General features: G+C 40.5%; 1 long non-coding RNA gene across 1 annotated transcript; it reads right to left on the bottom strand.

Moving 5' to 3' along the window:
- Window positions 1-96: 96 nt before the first annotated feature.
- Window positions 97-7,798, bottom strand: LOC115022860 (uncharacterized). Its single transcript, XR_003833964.1, has 3 exons — window positions 7,603-7,798; window positions 1,378-1,497; window positions 97-252 (listed from the first exon to the last, which is right to left on the bottom strand). It is a non-coding gene; the product is annotated as an uncharacterized LOC115022860 (long non-coding RNA).
- Window positions 7,799-8,069: the final 271 nt, after the last annotated feature.

Genomic DNA, 8,069 nt, shown 5'->3' with positions numbered 1-8,069 from the left:
AAGACGCTTGACAGAGTGAGTGACACAAAGATAAATATATAAACGAAAAAAGAAGGGAGGAGAAGAGACGGTCGGTGGTTATACCTATAATGCGACATCAAGTTGAGGGACTTTTGCCGCCATACACATTACCTGATGTTGTCCTCATGCAACACATTCTCAGTGCAGATAAACGCCACATGAATGTCTTCTCTGCTCACAGCCTCTTCTACTGTGATCTGACTCACTCCCTGTTGAGTATCCAGGCTTCTCCTGTTAAGAAAAAAATCTGTCAGGATGATAAAGACGAGAATGTTGCTTTGATCTTTTCCTGTCACCTTTCAAGATGATCAAGATAAAGTGGTTATATGAACTGCACGATTTAAAAAATGTGTGTATAAATGTGTCTGTGTAAATGCAATATATGTGTTTAAGACTGTATTGGAGAGTAAACCAAAAATGTAAGTGTAAAAATCAGTAGGCAGTTTATTAGATCCACCTAGCTAAAACTAATGGTAAATGTACTCCTTTTATATAGCGATTTTCCAATCTTTACTCAAAGCGCTTTACAACACATGTCAGCTTTCACCCATTCACACAGAGTCAGAAGCTACCATACAAGGTGCACATCAGAGTCTACACTTCTGTCAATGCTGTATTTTAATTTGTCAAGTGCTTGTGGTTCATGCTTTTTCTTAGTTACAGATATTTTTTGCTTTCATAAATACTGAACATTATTACTGATGTTCTGGGTTCAACACACCTTAACGATTATGAGCAATACATTATTCACTCCTCCCAAATTACAGTTCAATCCATCGCACAAGCAGAGTCGTAGCCCCACTACAATAACAGCCTACATGACTCTCATATTGTACCTGCAAGATCCAGGTATGTTTTAATGCCTTTTTTCATCATCTATGATATGAAAAAAATCCCTTTTCCAAAGATAAATAAAAGAGTATGTGTCCCAATCATCATCAGTTATAAAACCCTAGCGCACTACGTCTCCCCTGCCAGGCTGGTGTACCAGCATCTGGTTCAAAGGGAGTCTTGCGGCCTTCCCTCAGGCTACTCTACCCTCAGCGGATTTAGCTTTGTGTTCATTTTGAAGCTGTAATTTGTGAATGTAAAAAAGGAAAAATGGATGTACTGTGACTTTTCCCGGTGGTTTACAATGTGAATGTCATTGGTTTAGAAAAGATGCATCTGTGAGCAGAGATGCATCCTTTTCACATGCTTTTACACATGAAAGGCAGTCAGGCACAGAATGCACACAGAAGGACTTTGTGCCACTTTTCCTTATTTGCGGCTTCAGGCCATTTCTTATGTTACCTATGTCTCGGACAGTTATTCTTTGTGTTCATCTGTGCATGCTGGGCAGAATGTGTCTTTTACCTCGATATGAATCCTCTGACATTGAGTTTCTCTGCAGGACTGCCAGGAAGAGGATCTAACATGTCTCTAATCCTCACCCAACCTGCTGTGCCAATGCCAACAACCACCGCTCCAAACATACTGAGAAACAACAAAAAGAGATTAAAGAGAAATTGAGTGAGTGGAGTTAAGTCGGGTGTCCAGGATATCAAAAATATAATTATGAATGGACAAATAAAACCTTTAACATGTTCAAACCATTTTATGTTATAACTTTCCCATGTGAGAAATCACATGTGAAATGAAAACAAGTATAGCAGAGCATCATATAAGATCAAATGTACAAATATGAATTCCACACACGATCAGGGGAAGCCGCAGGATGTGGAACTGAATAGTTTTGTGGTGGTTGTCCGACAGAGCATACGGATAGGCACGGTCTAATAAGTGCCAGTCCCCAGGGATGACCATCCAGAGAGCTGGCAGGAACGAGACAAGGCAGAGGAACCCGGTCAATACCCAGCTCTACAGCCGTCCTCGTCGACGAGGCTTACGTCCGCCCCCGAGTCAAGGAAAGTGGCAACAATGTGATACCAATCAGCCAACATAAGCCAAGAATGGAACAGAGGTCTTAGATTGGGGAAGAGTTTTGAGGTTCAGCTCACCAGAACGTCTACTATTGAGCTTGGCCTTTTGCGGGACAACTGAAAACAAGGTGGCCAGCGGCGGTGCTCGCGCTCCTCCTGGGTGAGACTGGTGCATCTCACCTGCATCAAATGAGTACCGTAATCGCGTCGATGAGTAGTGATCTGTCAACCCCTGTTGTTGATCCCTCCATCTCGCCTGGATACGTCGATCCAACCTGGAAGTCAGCTCAATTAATCCATCGGGAGAGGAAGGCAAATCATAGGAAACCAGCTTGTGCTAACCGCAGGAGGAAAGCGAGCCGAGGAGTTCCAGTCACTCTGGCAGGCTCTGGTACGGAAATATATGGCGTAGTCTACAACCGTCCGGTTCCCCAGACTCATCCTCATAAATCCTCCGGAGGCGTCCAGATGGAGTAAGTTTGTTGGGAGTGGATGGAGTGGTTATGAGTGACTTACTACGTTTTCTATCTTTCTACTAACCCATTCATTTTGAAAATATAATGATTGCGTGCGTGCGTGGCGCAGGGAGATTGTGTGCGCAGCGCAGTTTCTATTTAGTTCTCCCCTCTCCTGCTCTGTAAGTGTGTGCGCATGTGTGTCAGCTGCAAAGCCCCGCCCTTCGCAAAACGGAGCGAAGGAGAGAATGTGAATGTGCAAAGTAGACAGTACAGACTGTGCACATAAATTAGATCAATAGCATAAGTGTTTAGTTGATTCAATAAAAGAGCACCTGTCAATGTGAAAAGTGAGTTGTGAATAAAAAATATATAATTTTTTCATTCAAGAAAAAAAAAAACAAAAAACTTGAATTTCAGGCAGGGCACTGGGCTCTGTTGGCAGGGCGCATATAATAATATTTTTTTTATTCACAACTCACTTTTCACATTGACGGGTGTTCTTTTATTAAATCAACTAAACGCTTATGCTATTGATCTAATTTATGTGCACGTTTCAGTTTGTACTGTCAGGAGAGGGGATAACTAAATAGAAACCGCGCCACGCATGCAATCTCCCCACGCCACGCACGCACCCCCCCCCCCCATCGCATCCTCAGGCATCTTTTTCAACAAAAGAATTCAGTTTATTTCAATTTATTTTTCGTCAAATTCAATATATTCAGACCACTATTACTCCGTGCCAAAAGCACTTGGCGTAATTCTGACTATTTTGCAAGAACAATAAGAGGGTTATCTTTGTTACCATGCATATGGTGCAAATGGTTGAAGAGCAGCTTTTAATTTACTTTGGTTATGTCGTTTCTAGGTATTTTCGGGTAAATTCCCCCACACTGTAAGAGGTTAACCCTCTTTACCCTCTCATTTGCACGGTTTCTGGAGACATCACCAAGTCTATGAGAGATCAAATTACTAGAGCTGCAGAGTTGTGCAGAGTCCACAGGAAATCGAGACCGCATTGAAGACCTCAAGACCTTCTGGGCTCTAGAGCACAGGGGGCGCTGGTCCGGTCCCAAGTCCAGAGCACTACTCTAGTGGACTCCCTGACAAAGTATTTCTTTAACCTGGAGAAGAAGAACGGGCGGAGCAGATTCATCAATGCTTTGCCAATGGCAGGAACCAAGCAGATCTGGCAAAGATCTCAAACCTGTACACCACTGAGTACACAGACGAAGCGGAGGCCTTCAACATGTTCTGCAGGGGCCTGCCAAGAGTCTCTGAGGAGCAAAGAGCTGTTTTTTTGCACATTCCTGCCTAGTTCTTTCTTTTTAAATCAGTTAACTTGTATAGATTTCTAAATTTGAAATGGTATTTGAAATAATTTTATTGTATTTTGTTTTCTATTCTAAATCTATGTTTCTCGTTTATGCACCTATGCCTCTCTATGCCATCACCATAGCAAATTCTGTGCATGTGAAAACCTACTTGGCAATAAACCAGATTTGAATTCAGATTTTTCTTTAGTTGATTGGTTTCTTGAGCTAGGCACAACACAATTGCAATACACATTGTAGCCTACTGTGTAAGACTGTTTGTGACAAATAAATGTTTCTCAACATTATGGTCTAAATCTCCCCCACACTTCCAAGCATTACATTCGGGTGGGATAAACTAATTAACTATTGTATTTATTAATGTAAGCACATCTTATATACACATAAGGAAATAAGTCTAAAAAGTAAGGTTTTCAATTAAAGAAAAGTGGTATATGTAACTTTAAAATCATAAAAGTGCCATTCAAGTCACAGGTGCACACAAGTTCTGTGGACATGCAGTTTACGCAAAGCCTCTAGAGCAGGGGTCACTAACTGGCGGAACGAGTCCGGACCCAGACGCCGACCTACACAGACCTATAATCAATAAATTATTGAGGGATTTTCAATTTGTCAGGAAACTCAGACCAATTGCATTTGAGTTAAGCCATCCCACGTGGTGCTACGCAGCCAATCAAATCTGTGCATTCCAGGCGGCAAACATTGCGACTCTGAATACAGACAGATGAGGCGAGGAGAGAAGACGAGTTAGCAATACAGGGAGAGAAGACGGAGAAAGGGAGATAAACACTGACGAAGAGACGAGTGAGCAGCAGACAGGGAGAGAACAATAACTACTTATGGCGCTCTCCAAGAAGAGAAAAGTCAGAGCTTTCAACCCAGAATGGACTCATTCATGTTCAACACCTTCCCACTGGGAGCACAAAACCAGTGTCTCATATGCTCAGAGACCGTGGTGCTCATTAAAATTGGTGATGTGAAACGCCACTATGAGGCAAAGCACAACGTTTTTGACCAAACATACGCACTGAAGTCTGAACTGAGGGCACAGAAAATATGCAGTTTCAGAGCCCAATATGATTTTGATTTGTGATAAAATAAAGCAAATAGGCCACCCATAAGCATCATCAACCACAGAGAAAAGTATAACCCAGGATGTGCTAGCCTGCGTTAAACTGTTCAATTGTTAAGATGTGTTGAGACTGGTTTATTCTAACATTGGGTGAGAGTTAAATCAAGATGTGAAACAGTTAAAAGAAAAAGGGAAACTCAAGCTGCTGCTACACTTTATTTTTCTAAAATTAAGCACTTTATTTTAAGATACAATTTTTCAAAAGCTATTTTATTTATTTTCTAAATTTTATTTTTAAATGAAGCCCAAGAAGAACATTATGCATATCTACAGTATTATATATATCTGTATAGTTCAATGTTAAGTGACAATAAATATGGTCTAAATGTTTTTAAATTGTACTTTATTAGATTTGACGTTGATACAGCTACATCAATATATATCACACTAATTCATAACGCAAGTTAGACATTATGATGCTCCGGACCTTTGCTCACAGAAATTTTCTCTAACTGGACCTTTTAGAAATTTTGTTGAATACCCCTGCTCTAGAGCAGTCTTTCTCAAAGAGTGGTCCGCGGACCACCAGCGACCCCTAGTGGTCCGCGAGTATATTGGTATAATGTCACATTTTAAATTAAATTATTATAAGTTCAAAGTGTTTTAAAAATGACTAGTGTAGAGTGTAGTATAGATGTAGCCTAGTTACGCAGCTATGTGTAGATCTTAGATCGTAAACGTAGGTTCGTTTTACGTTCTTAAGTCATAAATTATCTGCGCGGTCAATTTGAGCGGTCAACTGACAAGATGGATCGATGGCTAAAGACAGGGTCAGTTAAAAGAAAATTAAATTAACAAACTGACGCGACAGGCAAGGTGCATCATTCTGATGCAGGTGATTCAGCAGCTTCAAGTGCTTCAGCAACAAGTAATTTAGTGTCTGTTACTGAGTCCCAGGAGAGCGCTAAAGTGAAAAGAAAATATCACAGCGACATAAGATTTGGATTTTTTTGGACTGGAGATGAAGAGGATCCCAATCAACACTGTTTTGTGCTACGAGTCGTTGGCGAACGACATTTTGAGAGTAAACACAAAGATTACATTGGGAAACATTTAAGTGTTTTTGAGAGAACGTGATGAACTCAAGAAACAAATGACAGTTTTTTTCACCGGGGGAAAATGCGAAGGCTACAGAGGCATCATACAGGGTATTCCTTCTCATCGCAAAAACAGGTAAACCTCAATCGATAGGTGAGAATTTAGTCAAACCAGCTGCCAAGATCATGACTAATTTATTGTTTGGGGAGAAAACAAGCGACGAAATTAACAGGGTCCCCCTCTCCAATGACACTGTCCAGCGGCGAATAACAGCCATGGCTGAAAATGTGAAAGATCAGCTGATCACACGTTTACGCCAAAGCCAGTTTTTCACACGACGAGTCGACTGATATCGGGAATGAGGCAAATCTGCTGTGTTTTGTAAGGTACATTTACGCTAAATTTAATAATTAACTTGTGTTTATTGTTAAATTCCTGTTAAACTTGGACCTGCAACCATAGTGTTACTGTAGTTTATTTTTGAAAATCCACAATGGAAGTTTGTGTCGTACTAAATGTGGTGCATTTTGTGTATCTTGCTGAGGGTAAGTTCACTCTGACACTCTGTAATAAACTCAGTAATAAATGTAGTCTATGTTTCATTTGATGTGTAAAATCTATCGGCATTTACCGTTGTTGGAAAAAATATACTTAAATAAACCACAAAGTCAGGATCAAAATCTAAGAGTTTTAATCAATATTCTTGCAAGGAGCAGAGTTATACATAAAAACAAGATGTACAAACTCTCACATGTAAGCTTGTAAGACTGCTGTGTGCTGCTCAGAGGAGTGAATCCTCTGCTGCGGTATTTATACTAAATTCAAAAGTCAGGAGGTCGTTCAGGTCAGTCCCTCTTTTTTGTTTACACAAAATGGTGGTTTGCAGGAGAGACAGGCGGTCTTCTTATCTGGAGTTAAATCGCATATGAACGAAATGCTTGTAGAATCCTTAGTTGTAGTTGTGTTGATTTAATGTGTGAAGGAGCGATATAGAGAAGGTTACATAAAGCTGTCATTATTAGGCTGTCATTTGTAATATATTGTTGGAGTGGTAAGCAGGCCTATTGTTTTTGGATATTTGGAGAGTCAGGTGGTCCGTGAGTGGTTCTTGGTCTGAAAAAGTTTTAAAAGTTTTTTTAAATGCATGTTCAGCAACATTTTGCTGAGCAGACAGATAACGTTAGTCAATGGAGGAAAAGCACAGCTACAACTATACGCATTACACAATGGCACAGGCTAACAAACATATATCTCTACACTGTGAAAGCTGTGCTGCTCCTCAGCTGTAAAAACGTGCTCCTTTACAAATGTTAGAATAAGAGTGAGAGGCTCAATCTGGCTTCTGCTGAGCAAGTCGAAGCTTGACTGCACCTGTGTTAAGTAATCAGGTTAATGTACGATAATAATAATAATAATAATAATAATAATAATAATAATAATAATGTGTGCCTTCAAATGTGGATATTAATGTAAAACATCAAGCACAGCTGGTGCCGACCTCCTTCTAAGTCCTTTGTCAAACTTTAATCAGAAAGCCGAAATTGACAGCGCAACGCAAAACACGGTAACGTTAGGACACCACGACAATATGAATGGATACATTGTACGCAGAGTATAGCTTGCTATTTGTTCGTCGACATTCAGCAGGACACAGTGCCAGTCACTGGCAGACAAGAAAGGCTATATTGCTGTTCCCTTACCTGGTTTACGTAGCTCTTTCGTGACCAACACGAGGAAATCTAGCGGTATGCTGTGCGTTCGTAGAAGTTACTTCGCTATATGACATAACACAAAACTAGCGCTTGTAACCAGCAGCCTGTGAGTGAGGAGCGCGAGACTCCGCCTGTTCACTGCCGCCCTGCATTACATAAGGTGCGCTTGCTATGCTGCAGTGGAGATACCGGCCCACTGCTGTTAGAGGGGCGGAGCTGTCTTTATAGGCCCCACTTTACTATTCACTGAATATCATAATCAGTTTTCAATTACCTGTGTTCAATTTATGAATTCCATATTGGTATTACCAAAAAAATGCAATACACCTGCAATACCTAATCATGTACTTACGAATCATATACCGTGCAAATACAATTCACATTGTGAAATGCATGCATATGATTGGGTTACTTTGTAGCCTATTATATCCATAACTATGTACATTATGTTTATG

The sequence above is a fragment of the Cottoperca gobio genome, chromosome 17 (assembly GCF_900634415.1).
Source record: "Cottoperca gobio chromosome 17, fCotGob3.1, whole genome shotgun sequence".
NCBI lineage: Eukaryota > Metazoa > Chordata > Actinopteri > Perciformes > Bovichtidae > Cottoperca > Cottoperca gobio.
The sequence above is the reverse complement of the archived record's forward strand: the minus strand, read 5'-3'. Positions and strand labels throughout refer to the sequence as shown.